Here is a 21,802-nt window from a genome sequence, read left to right as displayed (position 1 = left end):
TTGCAGTATCCTGCTGAGGATCCACTGCCTTGCTCTCATTCCAGATCCTACAGTATCTTCTGGACTGAGCACCAGCCTGCAACAACCAATTAATAGTTTTAAAACATAATTAAATTATATTAAGCGACAGAGGAATAAAGAATTATTTCTACTACTATACACTACGATCTAATTTAGTCTGCTTATTAGGTATCATTTGATCTGACAATACTTATACATAAACTAAAAAATAAATAAAACCATCAAAATTTCAATAATAAATGATATATATATAATTTAGGGAATATAGCATAAATATCACAGGACCATTTTCAGATTTGCAACTGTCCTGCATATCCAAATGGATCCATTGTATTGCTGAATACACTGACCCAGCTGTGCCGTTGTCAAGGTTTCAGGTATATTAATCTTACATGAGGGGTCCCAGCAAGTCAATGCAGGAAGCTTTGCATTATTAAATACGGAGGTGAGGTCGTGTGATACGAGGGGCGCAGGGTAAGGGTAGTTTTTCTTTCTATTTTACTAATGCTAAATAATTCTTGCAAGTTTAAGGCATGTAGATAAATGTACAAATAAATGTGGATTCTTTGCTTATTAGGGATTATAATCTTGAGATTTAAATTAGTTTTGTAAACAAATAATTATATGAAAAAATGTGTATACTTTTAATTATTTAATTAAATTTTATTTATCAGCATTTTCGCATTAGAAGAAATTAACAGAAAATAAATTTTATCTGTACACAAATAACATGTCAGGTATGGGCGAAAACAATCAGCAATATATTCCTAATTCTTCTTTTTAAAAAAATAATTAAAAATAAATAACTTTTAAAACTTATTAAATATAACATATAAGATTCACCATATGTGAATTTGAAGAATGGGTTACGGTTTCGACTCACACAGGAGCCCTGATGAAGACCTGCAGTATGGTTCAAAACATTTTCTAATCATTAATAGTTAAAACTATTTCTTAATTTTTCATAATTCTCTTCCACAATCAGGACCATCTCCTTCTATAAATACTAGTTCATGCTGTAAGTGTATTAAAACAGTAATTCCAGTATCCTATAATTTTACCTACACGTTTATTTGTAAATTACGAAAATTTATTTATTTAAATACATTTAAAACTGTATTTATATAAAAATACATCTAGTAAATTTGATGTTAGATTATAATGGCACGATACAGGTATGTATAGAAACTACCCATTGGTAGCACTCTAATAACATTTCTACATCAGAAGGTCTCCAGGCCATCTTCTTTTCAGGCGTCTCAGAGGATGTTAGGAATGGAAGAGGAAGCAAGGTTAGAAACAAGAGGGTTAGGAGAGTTAAGTTTATAACGTATGGATTGATACCTGTTTCGAATCACGGAAATAAAAACGTAAATTTGAAGTATACGTAAGGTAGGAGATAAAATGTTTTTATATAATTAATATAGCTTTATATAATATATAATATTTAAAATTGTATATATATATAATTTTATGTAATATAAAAGCACCACATGCTTACCCAACTTGGAAAAGCTGCTAAAAATAGAAAGGATGATCTTAAGAAAAAATCTATGGGCCCAGGAAAACACAAGAAGGTTAAAGGCTAAGATCTAGCGAAGAGATCTACAGAAATAACAAAGACCAGGAAACCGAGATGAAAATCAGAAGGCTGATGTTCTATGGGCAAATGAAGAGGATGCAGGAGGAAAGATTGAATAAGAAGATCTTTAAAAAATTTTTAGCTACAAAACATGGGATGATACACGAATCAAATGTGAGAGGAATTAAGAGACTTAAAATTTCAGATACCGACTGTCTACATAGAGATACGTACAGGAAAACATTAAAAAATCTCACCAATATTGGAAGAGAAAAAAAAAAAGATACGAAGTGGTCCGAAGAAAGAAAAGAAAGGCATCATGAAACTGGGGTGGGAAGAAAGAAAATCATGACTCCCAAAGAAGCCTAACCATTGATATTCACGTGGTCCTTAGTGGCCGATACGTGATTAAAAAAAAAGCTCATTTGTCTGATGTTGAACTTATAAGCTGTTAATCTGAAAAAGAAATAATTGTACTACCAACTGAGAATGACCCACCTAAGCAGAACGAATCCAAACAAACAACCGGTAATTTTGATAAGGAAAATATCACAATTTTAAATGCGAGGTGTGTCCAACATATAAGGTATCTTCAACCTAATTTGCAAAACCTATAACGAAAAATTCAAAGGCATGACTTATCTTTTTAAAATTTGTTTTCAAAATTGCTGAATTATCAGGGGTTGTTGTTGTTCTTTTATATTTATGTTAATCAACCTAACATATTTTAACAACACACGCATACTTATATATTGTTATGTTTCATGTATTTGAAGATATTTTTCTGTCTTTATCCAGCTTTCCGATTAGATTAGTACGAAACCAGTGTTAACTTTTTTTTTTTTTTTAATTAAATTAAACACTTTATAGAGAACAAAAGTACTATTGAATTATTGTCAGCTGCAAATCGTTGAAGGATTTCAATCAAGTGAAAAGCTTATTTATTGGATACTTCTTTCACAGAAATACTATTCTCATACTAAAAATAAATAAAATAAAATCGCAATAAAATTAATTTATATCCCAGTTTTATTATTTTTCAGAACTTAAATATATTTTATTATTATAATAAAATAATCTAAATTGCGTCCTCATCCAATTAAACTGAATTTTGGCCGATCAATATTTAAATCATAACAATAATAAAGGCTTAACTAAACCGAAGGTTCGATGCCGAAACCACCAATCGCTGTCTACATGCCACTGTTGAGTGATAACTATTCAACAATGAATCTACAAGATCAATCTTGCCGCAATCCTTCAACTAAGGCTTCAGTCTACCCTTGTATGTTTACCCGCCAGTTCAGTGTTCATTAACGTTTTAGGCATCCATCCGTTAATAAGCCCTAAAACATAAAATGCTAAACACATATGCCGCGATAGCCTAAATTATATTTACTGAATGCCTTTCTAGCAGTTCGGGGTTGTGCAGCCAACTAAAATCTTCGGTTCATTAATCCTTTTTCTATTCGAATATTTTATGCTGTACTTTATTTTTTTAAAAAATTAAGGCGCTGTTCCTCCCTTAGAATAAGATACTTTGTTAAAAAAAAAATTTGATATCCTGAACTTAATTAATTATTAATAATAATAAACCAAACAAATACATTTTTTTATTAAAAAATAAATTATAAATTAGTGTACTGTATTTTTATGATTCTAATTAAATAAGAAAAAAAAATGAATGTGATGTAAGAGAAATAAGCATGATTGGTATTGATCTTGTTAATTAAGATGCAGTGAGTTTTAAAAATATATAGACTTGTCTTGGGAAATGTTTAAACTAAGAATCAGATTTTAATTGATTATTTTTACGAAACTTTTATTTTTGTTACGTAAAAATAATGTTGAATACATTAAAGATTGTCTCTATATCACCAAAACGTTATATTTATACAGGATAAATAGATGAGTTTATACTTAATATATACTTTCTGAATATAAATTGGTAAATAGTAGGTTAAAACAAATACGTTAACAGTATTATCAAAATATGGAGGGAAAATTTATTCCTTGGAAAGAGAAATACTTCATTTATTTTAATAAATTTTTTTTAAATAATTTATTTATTGATATATACAACAAGTAAATTTGCTGTAGGTGACATAGTAACATGATAAAAACATGTGGAGAATCTACCCACTGATAGAACTCCAATAACATTTCTAGAGAAGAAGATCTCGAGGCCATCAGACGCCTAGGAGGATTATTAGGTAATGAAGGAGAAGGCAGATTAGAAACAAGTGGATTTGAGTGGTTGAGAAGTTTATTATGGAAGGAACGGTATCTGGTTCTGGCCAAATCGGCAACATATGGAATATTGAGGTCCTGATGGATGACTTGATTTGTGACAAAGTAAGGAGCATTAAGGATTTTACGATGGATTTTGGACTGTAAGGATTGGATTCTGGAGGAATTTGATGGTTTAGTGGAGCCCCAAAGCTCAACTGCTTATGTCCAGATAGGCCTTATAATAGTCATGTAGATCAGTCTTTTGTAATGGATTGGCAATTTAGACCGTTTGTCTAGTAAATGTTGCAATAGTCGGAATCTACGAGCAGTTTCTTGTCTTTTTAGTCTTGTATGAGGATTCCATGTCAGTCCTTTGTCGAGATGTAGTCCTAAGTAACGGATCTGTTCGACAGGAATAAGTGGGGTATTATTAAAGGATATTGTAGGGGAAGAGGTCATGGGTTTACGTCGAAGGGTAAATGTGATTTGGTGGGATTTATTGGAATTTATTTTAATCCTCCAGTTTTGGAATCATTCTTCAAGGGTGGTGATGTGGGATTTAATAAATATTGAATTAAAAATATGTTGTATTCGGTAATATGAAATGGTAAATATTTGTTAAATGTTACGAGAAATGACAAAAGTTTCAACAAAAAAAGGATAATATCTTAAGATGAAATGTCAAAATATGAAAAATAAGGCCAGTTGTTGACCACAATCTATCAAAGCTAAGTTAGGAAAAATAATTGATAGTTGTGAGGTATAATGAAAACTAATTGATGTGATCTATGCTAAGCTAACTTAATCTTAGCCAGTAGCAGCGTGGCAACGCGCTTTTCTACCAATCCAAAGGTTGTGAGTTCGAGACTGGCTCTAACCGGGATTTTTTCATGCATAAAATTATACATCACTCACTTACAGCCTTTCGCGAGCATTTGTGAGCCTTGGGTGGCACTCACAAAAAAAAAAAAAAAAAAAAAATAGGCGTGGGAGTGACGAACCCAACCTACGAAAAAACGCGTGATATATTTCCTAAAACATAACGCGAGGACTTGTGAACCTCCACGGTCTGAGACCCGATACTAATAATAAGAAAGCTTTACATACACATAGAAAAAATTTATTTATTTTTTTAACATAAGTATTTTAGGAATAGAAAGAAAAATATATATGAAGTATTATCATCCGTTTAAACATTTTCTATCAAATACAAGATGGCATTTCAAAAAAAAAATAATAATAAGATAAATATAGACAAAATAATTATAACACTAGAAAATCAAGCAGTATACTGTACGTAAAAATACAAATATTTCATTTCATTTTAAGAATATTGAATTACGACGACGTTGAATTTGATATCCGATATTTCTTTGAAAAAAAAGCTCTTTACAAGAAAAAAATACACCCTACTCCGAAGCCCCAAATTATTTACCTATATAGGTAGAAGAAATAATTTCGTTAAGCCCTCAACAAAGTTTAGACAGGGCTAAGCCCGTTTAACCTTGTTTTCCCTCCCTTCAAAAGTCCGAGGGGAAAACTTTTTCCGATTAATTATGGCGAATATAGCGAGGTGGAGAAGGTCACAGATCAGGACATAACTCGATATAAACCCGTTCCTACAAAGCTCTGATAAGTCACCAACTTGATTCCATGATTAATTTGACGCGTCCCCTTCCTCTCTCCCAAACCCAACTTGGAACTTCAAAACAACGAACCAACTCATACATAATTCAGAGTTCCTGATTGTCCAAATAATGACTATTTGGAGGCGGCCAACTGTTCTTTTGTTCACAATTCCCCAGATAATAATTCTCTTGTAAATAAACGGAGTCACAAAACAAAACATTTTGATACTATTATGAGGTTTATTCAGATGTTTTCTACGTATACACTTTGTTGTGAACAATAGCAGAGTAAAACTAAATACTCAACACTTCCATATCTATGTTGAATACATTGAATTTTACTACTGTTTGGTAAGCGATTTAAATTTGTATTGAACAACAAAGCACTGCATAAAAATTCAGCATGTTACTGAAGAATTTATTTTTATGGTAAAATAGAAAAATAATTAAAAACGGCAAATCTTTTCATAATTTTTAATTACTGAACCAATTTGGACTAAGACGTTTATTATCAGTGAAGTAATACAACTCCTGATTAAAAACAGTAGTTACTTTTCGGAAAGGACTTAAATTTACCAACATTATACAGTTTACGCAACAAAACAAAGCAGCAGAAGTCGATTAAGATGGGTTTGAATTAAAGTTATCTGCAGCTATAAAAGCATAGGGGGATAATAAAATAACGGATGAAGGCTGATTGTATAGAGAGCATTTAGTGAATAAATTAAAATAAGTTGGGGTTCTGTGGGAAAGCGTTTTTTTTTTATCACTGAAGTAATTAAGTGATCTATTTTTTATCCGTTTCTAAATGTAAATAGTGGGGGTTCATAAGGACGTCACAGAAGCCTTATAATCAATGACAAGAGAGAGAACAAGAAGGAACAACTAAGACTAAGTATGGCTGGCAATGCTTCCTAGAGCCTCTTAACTTCAAACTAAGCCACTAATTCACTTAATAAAGTCCATGTTAACAATGTAAGTTAACGCTGATTTAACTATTGTTTCGTAATAAGGGAGCAATAGAAGCAGACGGAGGAAGCTTACGATCAATTCAATGCCTTTTAAACTTACAGAGAATTTCCATTATTTTAAAAACATTACCGAAACTTATTATCACAAATAATAAATTATAATCCAAAAACAATATAATTTTCTAATAACTATGTAATTAATAAAAGTTTAAATTTAAATATGAACAAATTAACATGTAGTAAAAAAAAAACAGCAATGTCATTTAAAATAATCAGTCAACGATGTAATAAAAGAAATATAATAAAATAATAAATAATGAGTTTTATGTTTAGGAAATGTGTGTTGTTGGTCAGTAGTTAAGGAAGCTGATTCCAATGTTGGCAGAAAATTAATTTTCCAATATATAACTTGTGCATCGACTCGAGATCATAAGACCGTCTCGCACCCAAAATATGGGTACCTGGCCCTTCAACAGATGTATGAAAAAATCTGGCGTATTACTGTAAATTTCCATTACTTCTTAGTTTAGTAATGGAAATTTACAGTAATACGCCATAAATAATACGCAATAAAAAATGTGTAGAATAAGATGATTCATCGCCTTGGAATCACATTTACAAATGTGAATTTATTCTATATATTTGTGAATAAATGCCATTTGGATTTCTTTGCCTTTTCATGAACTAATTTGGAACTATAGTACACCGATAGGTTTTTTATGCCTCTTTCAAGAGACAATCGTGTTTAGTTTTCAATCGTCTATACAGTATAAATCATTTATAACTAACGGTCGTAAGAAATAACCGGATATAACGTCTAGAATCTTCCGTTCCATGGAACACCACGTGTAAAATACATACTGTTTTTTTTTATAATGCATACTGTCTATTTTGCATTAATTATATGGAATATATAATATGAATCTTTGAGCTATTTGATATTCTTCATTATGAACAGGAAGTAACTTAAAACAGAACTAGCTGTCTTTACCTCTAAGAATTTCCTTCATTTACGAACTACTTTAGATATTGGAAAAAAAAAATGCAACTGATGCAGATGCAAAGAAGTCAAAAATTGCAATTAAATATTTAATTTAAGACAGAAGGGTTTGAGGAGGAAACAACTGAAAGCTGGGAAATTAAGTTTAGATTAGCCTAAAGCGTCGTTTACATTACTCTTTGTGCTTCTACAGGAATCCAGAGGGTTTCCCAAGTAAATGTTCAAGTAATTGGACCGCTTGAAATATTCTATATATCCCTCCAGTTATTTACATTTCATTTCCAGAACCATCGTTACTCTTATTTCTTAACATAACCGAAATTATTATTTTTTTATTATCTTCTCTTTAGCCTCAAGCCTCTTAAAATAATATTATTAAGAGTGTAATTAATCGTACGAAATACGAAGTAGGAGGTAGTTAGATGAAGAATAAACTTTTAAAATGAAATTGTGTTGTGGGATTTCTAGAACGAATTCGGTTCACGAAACAATAAATTATAGAAGTATACATGAGTGTACGTGCTCGGTTTTATAATATCACTTCCTTTCAATACTGAGGTAACATAATAATTTAAAATTCTTCATGTGATCCTTTTTTTATTATTATTAATTAATAAAGAACAATGTAGTACAAAATTTTGATCATACTAGTGATTTGACACCTCACGGAAGGTGTGGGATAATAAATATTTAAATATTTCAATTCGGAAATTAAAGCAATAAATACTTTAAAACATTTCGGAAATTAAGACAATATTGACCTCGAAGTGGTCGATGCCTTTAAATAATGATAATAAAAAACTATATAAGCATGTAGCAACAAATAAAATGTAGAAAAAAATAAAATCAGTAATGCCTTTTAAAATGTTCCGGGTAACCTATGGCAACCGAAATGTTGGATTGAAGGGGCCACCATAATGCATTATATAATATAATAGCCTACAGGATATACTATCGCCCATGTGACGAACAGTCAAAACTAACCTCCTCCAGCGCTCTCTGTGGTGAGAAGCAACCCAGACTGATGTAAGATAGCCATCTTGTTTTCAGCCAGAAGCAGCCCATATTTTCATTTTGTTCACTCATTAGTAATATCTACCATGAGTGAGTAGAGTTACTGGTGTAGTTCCCAGCAGCAGAGGGGAGAGAGGCATAGAGATGCGGAGGAAGGAAAGAAGAATGAAGTAAGTCCACATGGCAATAATTAACATTCACCATCACATAGTAATCATCATCAACCACCTCATTATCTACAATTCCATAGCCATTCAAAATTTACTAACCATCTAATCATAAATGTTTTATTTCGGCCACCCCCTACTCCACTTGTAACTTAAACAATAGAATTTTATTTCTCATTCAATCACGTTTCATTTTCAATTATACAGTCCACTCAAAATTAACCAGCCAACTAAAAGTGAAGTGTTCCTGGCATTAAGGTGAAGGTATGCTTCATACATTATGGTCCTGTACCGAGCCGGATTATTAAAATTCTAATAATGTTTTAATTTTCAAAATTAGTGTTAATACATAATGGTCATACCATGCCGGATATTCATAAAATTGTAATTAGGTATAAGTTTCAAAATTAGTGTTAACACATAAGGTCCATGCGAGACCTAATAATCCAAAATTGTAACTCATTTTTCAACAAATTTCAAATCACAGCTTAGTGAAAGTAGATAAGATATTATATAGTATTCTAGAAACCTAATTTATTGTTCTTACCAGGGAAAAGACCAATTCAGCAATGGTGATGATGTTTGATTACTCAGTGCATGTGTGATTACAATTTAATGTTAATATTAGGAAGGAAATTACTTACTATAACATAGGACAGAATATATATTCTTAAAATGTTATTTTCACTGAGTTAAATTAAGATTCATTAAACCTTCATTTCTTTATTGCTATGTTGTTAACAATTAATACCCTTAATGAATCTTAAATTCAGCAATTTAGTAGGCAGAATTCTCAAATGTATTACCTACACGTTCTATTTCCATTTCATTTATGTAAGTTTTCAAGTGTAACATGCTTATGCTTATTAGTCAGAGATAGCTAACTAACCTGAAAAAATTCATTAAACATATCAAATCTATATATTTCTAAATTTATTTAATATCGAAGTGCTTAATTTCACTTTATTAATAAACCAAGTTTTAATCATTTTGGTCATAGGTTAATTAATTCAATTGCAAATAAATTCAATTAATTTTGCTGACAACATTCAACAGAGCCTAACCTAATAGGGATAAGGTTAACCTTAATAAAACACTCACTTTATTTCTCACAATTTTATTCGTTATTTCCACAGTATTAATTTATAAATTAATTAGCATACTGTTAATAAAAGTAAATTCTTTAATTTATAAAAGTTATAAATAACCTAAACATCTTCGATCGATGACGTCACTCAACCTGGTTCCTCATGCTGACATTTCATCAATATTTCGGTTCAGTTATTTCGCTATTCGGTTCTACCACATGATATATAATGTGTATAATTGTTCTTCTCCGGGTCAGTTAGCTCAAGTTAGTCAACGTTCTTTCAATTTAACTCCTTCACATTCGACATCTTTCGTTTCGTGGTTCTTTCTTCCTCTCCCTCTCCCTCGCTGTTCGGGGAACCCTTCACTTTTTCATTGAAAAGTATGGTGAAATCTAAAACTTCAGAACAGAGCATTACCTCACGCGCCGCTATCTTGGAAAGGCGGATGCGGAGTGTGAAACGGAACATTATGGGTGTTCCCAGCATGGATATAGAAACCCTTAGCGACGCTGATACAGCAATGCTCGAGGTGAGACTGAGCGAAGCTAAGCAGCTCTGGACTCAGTTCAGGGGCGCCTGGAATGAGCGTGAAGACCTCACTGTCACTATTGGAGAAGAGGATTCATTTCCCGATGACGCTTGGCACTAGCTCTACGACTCTTTAAAAGAGGAAATAATGAAGGCTGGTGGGGCCCTTCTATTAATTCAACAAAATCGCGAAGCAAGGAAAGCTACATCACATACCACGCTTCTAGCTTGCTCCACATTTAATCAAAATGCAACTTACACACAAAAACCACAATTACCTGTGATTCCTATCCCAACGTTTTGTGGTGATATCCTTAAGTGATCGCATTTCTATGACACGTTCACATCGTTGATACACGATGAGCCGACCTTATCCAACATCGAGAAGTTCCACTACCTCATCGGCGCCTTGAAGAGTGAAGGTGCTGCGGTAATCTCCAGATTGCCAGTCGAAGCAAATTCGTACGAATTGGCCTGGAAACGAGTGGTGGAAACATACCAAAATCCGCGGGTTTCAACGAACGTGCTAATTCACCGTATAATAGAATTTAACTGCAAGGGGGCAAGAAGTGACCTGCAAAGGTATGAGAAATTTTTGGCAGGTGTCGCTGACAGCGTAGATGCTTTACGGGCATTGCGACTCAAGGACACTACGGACTTCCTTCTTTCCACACTTGCGTTAAGGGCATTGGACCCAGAGACCAGAAGACAGTTTGAACTATCTCTGGGATCCAGGCAAGAGTTTCCCACGGTGGACAGTGTTATAGCTTTTGTTCGGCAGAGGAAAAATGCTATCCGCATGTCACAAGACGCAGACAACTCTAAAACACCAGAGCGCTCCAATGAAACGAATCAGAAGCAGAGGTTCGTCTCCTTGCACACAACCTCTTCCAGAAATCCTAAGAATACTCCAGCTTCAGTTCGGAAAACTCGGAAAAAAACTGGGAAGGGCAAAGGAGCTGCAGAACTTAGATGTCCTCTCTGCAAGGGAGACCACTTGCTCTCCAACGAGGTTTTTGTTGAGTTCCCACTCACCAAGAGGCTTGAACACGTCCGAACCTTGAAGGTATGTTGGAATTGCCTTCGCAAGGGCCATGAGGGGGTCACATGTCGCTCACAATTTCGATGTCGGAACTGCTGTAAGAAGCACCATACACTGATCCATCGCCAGGAAGGAGACAACACAGCCACTGAACTGAAGTCGATGCAGTGTCCAATAAGCCTACACCTACGGAGACCTTCATTGGTTTCGGATCCACGCCATCGTCTTCCACGGATACCATAGTACTATTGGGCACTGTATGCATACTGATCAAGTCGAAGAGGGGAGACCTTCATATGGCCCGTGCTGTGTTGGACTCAGCACACGTTTATTTCCAGCGCGCTTGCACACAAAAGTGGCGCTAACATTCCAAACTTCGATCATTGTATCACAAGTCTAGGAGAGTCAGCCGTTCTGAGGTCGCATCTGAAAGGATCTACTTCTTCCACCACACGCCTATTTGCTGGAAAACAAGAATATAGCCTTTTGCCGGTGGTAGTCGACCGCATCACGTCGTCATTACCAAATGTCAACTTTCCTTCTTCCATCGTCAGCCGCATTATGCGCCATCCCTTAGCTGATCAACTTTTCGGGGAGTCAGGTCTAGTCCTGTACATTGTTATAAACCTCCGGAAATGAAATAAAATGTTCAAATTTTATTAATAATGATATTTATTTTACAAAATAAAATAAAATAATGATTTACTTTATTTTATTATTTAATTATAATCATTAAAGAATATCTTATCTAAATATAATTATTAAATAATTGTCTTATTTAATTAAATAATGCCTTCTCTAAATATAATTATTAGATAGTTGTCTTATTTAATTAAAATTATTAAATAATGCCTTCTTTATTATAATTATTACATGATTCTTACATAATTATAATGATTAAATAATGTCTTATTTAATTATACTATTCATTCGTGATATTGTAGTTAAATTAACATTTTTATTATCAGTTTGTGATAGCTAAAATAAGAAATGTAAACATCTTATTGAATGTTTCCAATATGTCTTGAAAATACTGTGTTACGTGTACTACCTCTTGAAAGTACTTTCTAATAGTAAATTTATCAAGAGTTCGAAAACCCGTTATCATGTTATCATTCAATTTTTTTTGGGCTATCTTTTCCAGTTTCACGCTTCTAACTCTCTGTAACATCAAGACACAATTTCGAATTATAGCCCGTTACAAAGAAGATGAAATGCTGAACATTTCCCTCACTTACGGTATGGAGTATTTAAGATTCCAAAATATTTTATTCTAAAATTAATTAAAACTCTAAAACATGTCAAGCGCTGAAGGTTTCACTTAAAAAAATTAGGATAAAGAAATACAAAAAAATATATATAAAGCAGTTCATAAATCATTTTAGCTTCATTTCTTCTTAGGAAGAAAAGCCCTCTACTAAGCATCCGTCAAAGTGGAGAACAACCAGGGACTAGTAGTCCCACTACATTGAATAGTTGTTCGAAATTTGACAAATTAGTGAGAAAACAGATATCGTTCTAGTCTATTTTAAAGTTTTTTTTCAAACTATAGTTCATAGTTCGATGAAGAGTCAAATACGTCGAGTAGAAAAAATATACCGATTTTTCGTTATATTTTTTGCACTAGTCGGGGAAGGTATGGTAGAAGTGGGCCACTTCGGTTCGAAGAGGGCAGCCATTCAAGTGTTGAATATACAGATCGCCAGAAGCTGAGCCGTTGACAAAACTACCCCAACAGTCAGGAATCGGATTAAATACCACTTGACCGGAGAACTCCCTAATTAGGCCCTTACAGTCCAGTCGAATAAAGTTTTTTTGCAGCTTTGAAAAAACGTGTTTCAATGCAAAAAAAAAAACTAATTTAACAAGACTGTTACCCTATATTAAGTTCCGCGTCTAGAAGTCTTCAATATATTTATTTCGATCTTAAAACTTCTTATTACAACAGCTTTTTCACTGATGCATTGTAGAAAAAAACAAAAACAAAATGATCATTAATTTTTTTATAAATTCTTATTTTCCATTCATATATTTTTACCTAACTGACCTGGTGGCCTTTACATGGTTAATATTAACAGTTACATTTTTTTTTCAACAATTGATTTTTTGGGGGGGTAAAATAAAAAATAAAAAAATAACATCAAATAAATAGATAAAAAAGATAATTCTTAAGAAGAGAGAAAAATAAAAGTTAATCACAAAAACATTGACATTTATAGATTAACCAAAATAAATAATTGACTTTCTTGGCAAAAAAGTTGATTTAAGAAAAAGACGAAGAGAAAAAATAAAATAAAATAGTAGTAATGTCAATAATAGAATAAATATAGAATTTATAACAGGATGTCTGGCTGCAGCCTGGTCTTCAATCTTCGATATAAGGTTGGATTTCCTAAGTTGAAAGTAACTGCTTATTTAAATGTCGGTAACTGGGAGTGAAATTTTATGAACCGTTTTTTTTGTCTCCAATTGATTCCATTTGTAGTTCCCTATGCAATTGGATATTTCTTACAAAGCAAGTAGCCATCATCCACTGCGATTCTTAAGACTTAATTTTTAAATTATTGTAATTTTTTTCCCTTTCGTAAAGAATGCACCCAGACATCACAGCCGTACATCAGCAGTGGCATGAGGATTGTTTTAAAAGTAAGAAAAGTTGTTTCTGGTTTTAATTTATATTTTTTTCTATTTACGAATGCTTATAGCACTGCTGACTTTGCGTAGGTTTGCGGTAATTTAATGTTGATATCCTGATTCAAGGTAATGCGGCGATTGTGGTGAATTCTCCAGTATCTTATTGCTTCACATAGCACTTATTTACTTTTGAGGATTAGTTCCGGAAAGTACAGTTCAAGAACATTAAGGTGGCTTTGCAAAGTACAAAGCTATGGATGTATGAGTGGATTCGATGATGTCATGAAGATAAAAGTTATATACAGAATGGGAGAAAGAACTGAACCTTGTGGAGTACCGGCATGGATTTGTCTGAGGATTTAATTTGTGTCATTTATTCTACAAGAAAATATTCTTCCGTTGAGGAATGAGCTCGATAGGAGACCTCGATGCCTGACCTTATCGAACGCTTGTTAGAAGTCCAAGAACGTTACAAATATGTGCTTATTCATTTCAAATTTATTATAAATTCCAATTGTCTTGTCAGTTAATAAATTATGGTAAAAGAACAATAGTCGAAAATTGTTATTATTTCAAATACAACAGTTATAGAATTTATTAAGGTACAAAAGTATTTGAAATCATAAATAGTTATGAAGTTTATATCAAGTGATATATTTACTATTCAAATGTTTGTGGAAAAGTTTATTTTAAAATAAATTTTTTGATTTAAAATTACATCAGCATATCAGTCAAAATTGATAACTCTGAAAATTAAAACGTTAAAACATAAACTCCCAGTCTGTTCGTGGACGAAAATATTGGTATAAAAGAAAAGACGACAAGCACACTTACTAAAAAACGAGCGACGTAAAGGAAATATAAAAATCTGTAATAAATCATTTTAAAAGATAAGGTTAAAAAGAGGGTTCTCAAAGAGGATATTAATGAAATAAAAATATTCAATGAAAAACAACGTGATGACAGAAGCACCTTAAAAAGTGGGCGCCAGATATCCGATACAACGTACAATAGAATCTTTCCTTTTATTCTTCAACTTTATAATAAACAAAAAAAAGGGGGACTCCTCAAATATAATACATGCCATAAAAACATTATGGACACATATTAAAAACTAAACATTCTAGAATTGAATGTTAGCGTGTAGATAATTGTAATCTGAACGCCGTAAATGGATTCTAAAGTAAAAATAACTGAAAAACACGATTGTAAAAAGTTCATCCCTTTGGGAGGATGCGTAGCCTAATACGACGGATTTTTCAAAATGGCCGCTGTATATTTTTAGTTATATAGCTATTAACATTTAACGAAGTATTACATACATAACATTAGCATGAGTGTGTAAATTAGTTATTTAAATGATTAAAAAGGGTGAATTTAATATGAGACATTCAAAAGTATGGAGAAGCAGTATAGGACTCCAATTCGAGTGTAGGCAAAAAAGAAAAAAATCAAAAGTATGGAGATGGGGGGGAGGATACGGAGCTAAATATCATATTTACTTTGTTGGTAAACCTATTTTTACCTGATCATGGTGTAGAGTACCAATGTACCAGCATTTAGGATTATGCCTAGAATCTCATTTACGAAGATTAAATTTCAAACATTTCTTTTTTATCGAGTTACTTTTATCAGAAAGTAAACACCATCACTCATTAAAGGAATTATATTTTTAATATTTATTACAGTATTAAATATATAATAACTGTTTTTTATCTGTTTATTAAAGACGGTTTGAAATAATTTAAGCATACTACGTATCTGAAACGCTTTCGATTTTTCATGAGAAGCATTAGCTCTGAAAACAATAATACCCTAACGACAAGAAAAGAAACCGATCGACTTGCTTCCATCAAAGAACTATTTAAACATTTTGTCAGGTATAGCGAAAAAGTAGGCAAGAGAGTCACGCTAGACTCCCATTATTGTACAAACTAAATTTATTAGAACTTCCTGTTTACCCTACTTGGAACTTCTGTGTTTTAAACTAAATTATTACAAATTTAATTTTTATGACCTAGTTCACTAATTTATTTCCATTCATTATCCAAGTATTATATCTATCAATTATATTTTATATACAATAATACAAAGAAAATAAAGTATAGAATACTGCAGATACAATACAGAAATTGTCATTGCGCATGCGGTATTATCATTGCTGGGGGATTACTTCCAGCAGTAAATAATTTTGATTAAAACTCGAAACTTGGCGTTCTTAGTTAATGAATAGAAGATAAAAATTCTTCTTTTATAAATGAAGAAGCTTATCCATCTATAAAATTTAAAAAAAAATATTTTTCAACTTCTAGCTGCTTTACGTACCTTGGTTCACAACTACAGCTTACTTTAGAAAAGATAGATAGATAAGAGCTAATCATTTCTGCCAATGTGGATTATTATTCTCTAGTGAGTCGTGTAAAAAGTTTAGGCTAACGTAATAAGCAAGATCCGAGCAAGGCATTGGAGCTTATGAAGTCATTTAAAGAACCCATTGACAATTCAGATACGAAACAAATAACAAACCAAAAATCTACTCAATGTATATGGTTATCTATTTCTTAATTTCATCGAGTAATGTACATCGAATGGTTGACATGCAGTACTGCGAGGTTGTTCTACAGAGCGTGGATCAAGAGGCCTCTGTTGTACCTTGATCATAGCGTACTTCAGATAACCCTTGAGTTTTTGACAGGAATTGTTATTTATGAGATAGAACAGTTACATTGAAAGCGAAATACCTAAGACACGGTAGAAAACATCGAATCAAGCTGTCATTTTGAAAAAAGGATGGTAATGATGAGTCCCGAGGATCATCGTCGTAGTTTTAGAGAAAAACCACGAACGGCATACGGTGCACACAGGGATTTTTTAAATTACATTTAAAAATTTAATTCCTTAAAATTTAAATTCCATTTAATTCTACGTGTCTTGAAACGTAAACCTAAAAAATTATTATAAGTAATAAAACAGAGATTAAGGATAAACTTAACAGTTTGTTTCGAAAAATAAAAATATATCGATTTATGAAAATAAAAATAGGAAAATACATTGAACAATAAAGCTGACGATATGGAAAAGCCAACGATATCGAAGCGCTCAGCTTTCTCTTGTATTCAGCAATATCCATTGTGTTCAGACAGTCCCCAAACATCCATTGTATTTTATAAATACAACAATTCCGATATAGTGGCCGTTCTTATTTGTCATGTTTTCCACTTTTATTTATCATATAAAGTGTCCAAAGATCTTATTTAATCATGGAAATACTACATTTTTCATTTATAATATTTATTACAAATAAAGCTTGAATTTCTACTCTACTAAGTAAATAAACTTTTCTACATTCCAGGGTGTAGAATTTTAGAAATTTAGTTATCACAACTATATATTTCTAAACTATTGAACAAGGAAATCTAAATTTTTTATGAGTACAGTTGTAGTCGATCAGAATTCATGCGAAATAGATTAAGGGACACTGTGGGATTATATGTTTTAATAACATTTGAATTTCTTCTTTATATTTATTTTTTTCATAATTTATTTATTGTTATTTACAACTGTGTAGTACATATATACATATCAATTTAAATTATAATTTGGGTAAGAATTATTTTTATTAATGATTTTTTTTGTATCACTATTAGCTGACCTGTAACTTCATCTTATTTCTCGTATCAGTTTTTTCATTAATACCGCAATATTTATATATAATTAGGTGGTAACTATATTATATTAAATATAGCTTAATGTCTCGAGTTAACTGGGTAGAAGGAAAACTATCCACTCTCAAACCAAAAACGTAATTATGAACGTATTTAAATTCATGAAAAAAGAGGCGAAGAGTGGTCCAATTCAAGTTTCCTCTGCTATGAAAAGAGTTTCCCAGGCTACTGATGGAAACATTATAAAAGAGGGTGAAACTGTAGAGAGTGGTGATACGCCTTGTTTTGAAACTTCAGCCAAGAAACAGTTAAAAATAAAACAAAAGCTAATAGTACAAGAGCCCAAGAGGAGAAAAAAAGTCAGTTATCTCACCCCAATTTTTGGTTACTTTAATAAAAATTATGTATAATTACTAGTCAAAATTGATGAGTCTGGCAAGTATAGGTAGGGGGAATAAAAATGGTGGCTGTTTCAAAGCGATAAACAAATTAATTTTTCATTCGGAGCTCTATATCTTAAAAAGTAGGAACAACACAAGAAAAGCTAAGAGAACGTCGTTTAAAGAAGTGTAAATTTGCTAAAATATGAACACTAATACAGCTATTTACGATCAATAGTTCTCGAGATATACCTTTTTAAAAAGCAAAATTTAATAAAAATGTTGTATGGGACATAATTAAAGATCAGTAGTTAGTGAATTTATTTTGAAAAATTTATATCTTAAAAACCATTTAGCGTACAGATGTTTATGAGCACTCAAATTAAAACTAGTTTAATGAGCTATAAAGTAGTTTATGATGTTTATCTTCGTAGGAGTAACAGTTTACATGAAATTTGCTAAAATAAATTGATTTACAGTTGTTCGGACAAATTTTCATTTGCCTAATTTATATTCATATGTGAATATCATAAAAACTACTACCCCTACGAAGATAAGTGTAATGAACTACTTTATAGTAAGTTAAATTTCTTTTATTTTGAGTTCGTCTTATGGATCTAGAGATATATTTTTTCAAGAATCCAACATTTTATACCAACAACTAGAAATTAACATTTTGTGAGTTTATTTTGTTAAATACAAAAACTACTACTCCTACAAAGATAAACATAATCAACTATTTTGTGGTAAATTTAAATTGCTTTAATTTGAGCGTTGGCAGACATATGTACGTCTAATGGTTTCTGAAATGAAGTTTTTCATAAATCAAACTTATTGTCGGAACTTTAATTAATCAATTTATTTTAGCAAATATTATGAAAACTACTATTCCTACGAAGGTAAAGGTCATAAACTTCTTTATAGTCCATTCAACTAGCTTTAATTTGAGTGCTAATAGACATCTGTACGTCACATAGATTCTCAAAATTAATTAACTAACCACTAATATTGGACGTAAATAGCTCTTTTAGGGCTAATATTTCAGCAAATTTATTTATCTTTAAACAATGTTCTCTTAGATTTTCTAGTGTTGATGGTAGTTTTTAAGATATAGAGCTCCGAATGAAAAATTAATGTTTTTTTAAGGTTTTGAAACAGCTGCCATTTTTTATTCACCCTACCTATACTTGGCAGACTCATTAATTTTTACTAATAATTATACATAGTTTTCATTAAAGTAATCAAAAATTGGGTTAAGATAACTGCCTTTTTTTTCTTCCCGGCTCTTGTACTATAAGATTACAACTTTGACAAAAAGGCCATTTGCAGACTAGTATTTAATTTTCATATAAATGGTAAAAACGTACTGTTTTTTAGTAACATTTTATAAGGGATAATTCAGAAATTAGTTTCAGTGGAAATAAAGACACGTTACATAAATTTGTAAACTAATAAAGAGGTTTTTTTCTGATAACACAATGATTATCAAATCTCAAAAATGGCCTTTTAGGAAGATACTGCATTCTTAAATAGTAAGACAGAACATTGTTGTCAATATATTGGCCTACAAATTAAAACAAGAATCAATAAGATACAGTCCTAGTCAAAGACAAAGATAGTCTAAGGAAACGAGTAACCTCCCGTTAATCAGTCCGGAACTTGGTTACACTTTAGCGTTACCAAGTTTGTTTCCTTTTGTCTCCGGCAGGAGGACTTTTCTTTTGAAAAAAAGAAGGGAACAAGAGGGTGGAGAATGCGGGAGCTCCTTCTTCCTACCGGCAAACTCATATTAGACGTACTATACTTGAATTTGAATTTTATTTATAAAGATACATAATAAAAAATATGCTTAACATTTCCGGATATATCCTTTTTTGATAAGTCTAAAATATATGGAAGTCATTTTAAAAAATCTTTTATATTAGGTGTAAGCACTTTCCAGGTGTGAATCATCCATCATCTTTTTAACAAATGAATCCTATGACAGAAATTACTTTACATTTACTTACTAAGTAATTTACTACTTACTAGGTACAAGAATAGTTGAGTACGAAACAATATCTAATCATTAGCGTAGTAATAATGGCACGCAAGCCGACTAAAATAACTTAATTAATCCTATAAGGGTATCGTTGAGTAAAACTAACTCCTCGGAGAATTCTAACTTTTCCACTCCCCCCTCCCCCCACTTCCCTCGCCACTAAAATGTCGGAGTGGTGATCCGCCAGCTATGTGTCCTCAGCCTAATATTATAGGCCAACAGCCATTATTGAAATCGTCAGGATTCCAAGGTCGAAGACCGGTAAGTCATAAACCTCAGTAATTTTTACTCAACGATAAAACATACGATGCAATGGGCACAATGAATTCAACGCTACAAACGAGTGCTTTGTTTCCTTGAGTAAACCTACCTCATTGATACCAATTATTGCTAAAAGTAACAATAATACCATATGGCATTAGGCTTAACAAAAAACCCATCTATTATTATTTATTACAGTAATATATCATGAAATTCGAAGATTTGTATTTCCTTTGTATTCATTGCTTGGGGAGTATCGGATTATGGTATTTTGTGTACATTTGTAAAGCTAAAATTATCCACGAGATTTCATTTTTTATAGTTTTTATTCAAGAGGAACATGTAACAATTACTTTTACAATAAATAATATTTCTATTCGTTTTAATCTGTTGCATACACATTTTACCGTATGTAGATAAGTCATCACAATCTTCCCACTCTCTTCTTCAATTTAGTATCATGATTCTAATCCAGCCTAACTTTACACGCAAAAATGAAATTATTAGACCAAATTGATTTTCACATCATTTCCATAGCTTTTACTAACCTAAATGATCTGAGTGAGTATAGTTGTACATATTTTTTTTTATATATATAAAATATAAAATCCATCCATAGTTCGATTAAACAATCAAGTTATTGTTTGCTATAAAAATACATTATTTCTCATAATTTTCATAAATTTAAAAATCGGTAGACACAATCAGAATAAAGATAAATTGACTCAACAATACTGCTAGTATATCTTTGATGCGCGTTCATAAGGGCTTAAGTCGAAAATATGAATTTTTCTGGAAAGCAAAAACAAAGTTCAAAACTCTGTAAAATCTAATTATTGATATTTTTGTAATTGTTATCTTTATAAAACAATATAGTAGTAAGTCTATCTGAAGCATAAAGACCTTACCAACGGGTAGCACTGATTTGGTGCTATAATACGACATAATCTCTAAATGCACACAAAGTGACTTAAACCCTTATGAGCGCGACAAAGACATCTCTTAAGACCACTCTTGACATATACTTTAATGTTTTTAATTTATAATTATTAAATTCCGAACTCATCCTCTCTCTTTCCTTGTATTTTGTTTTATTGTTTATTTTAATCTTCACTATCTTTAAATCATATACCATTTGTTATAAATGTAACGTATCCTGTGTATTAGTGTTAAACTTAAAACAAGTTATTGTAAGAACAGGTGGGGCCGCCCATAGCTCAGTGGTTAAGACGCAGTCTTACCAATTTGATGTCCATGGGCGGTGCCGGTTCGAATCCGGCCTGGGACGTTGACTTTTTTCATTGAGTGGCGGTCCCACAAACTGAATAACTTTTACCCCCCACCATGGTTAGGCAGTATAGGACTCCAATGGGAGTCTTGGCCGAAAAAAAAGAACAGGTGATTGCAACCTACTGCACTTGCAACCTCTTTGCAGTGTGAGAGAGAAGACAATATATTGTTAACCTTAACTGTTATCTATTTGTGCACAGTGTATAAGGTAACTTAGTTCTCTTCCTCTATCTAGTTTTGTATCCAATTTACTAA

At 32.0% G+C, this 21,802-nt stretch overlaps 1 long non-coding RNA gene across 1 annotated transcript in view; it reads right to left on the bottom strand.

Moving 5' to 3' along the window:
* LOC136795636 (uncharacterized) overlaps positions 1-21,802 on the bottom strand; it is an 80,537-nt gene continuing 58,735 nt past the window's right edge. Inside the window, exon 3 of the long non-coding RNA XR_010843271.1 lies at positions 1-76. This is a non-coding gene — a long non-coding RNA (uncharacterized lncRNA). The remainder of the gene's footprint in view (positions 77-21,802) is intronic.

Source organism: Halyomorpha halys, unplaced genomic scaffold (assembly GCF_000696795.3).
Source record: "Halyomorpha halys isolate HHAL.00 unplaced genomic scaffold, Hhal_1.1 Scaffold1297.1, whole genome shotgun sequence".
In the NCBI taxonomy this organism is placed as follows: Eukaryota; Metazoa; Arthropoda; class Insecta; order Hemiptera; family Pentatomidae; genus Halyomorpha; species Halyomorpha halys.
The sequence above is the reverse complement of the archived record's forward strand: the minus strand, read 5'-3'. Positions and strand labels throughout refer to the sequence as shown.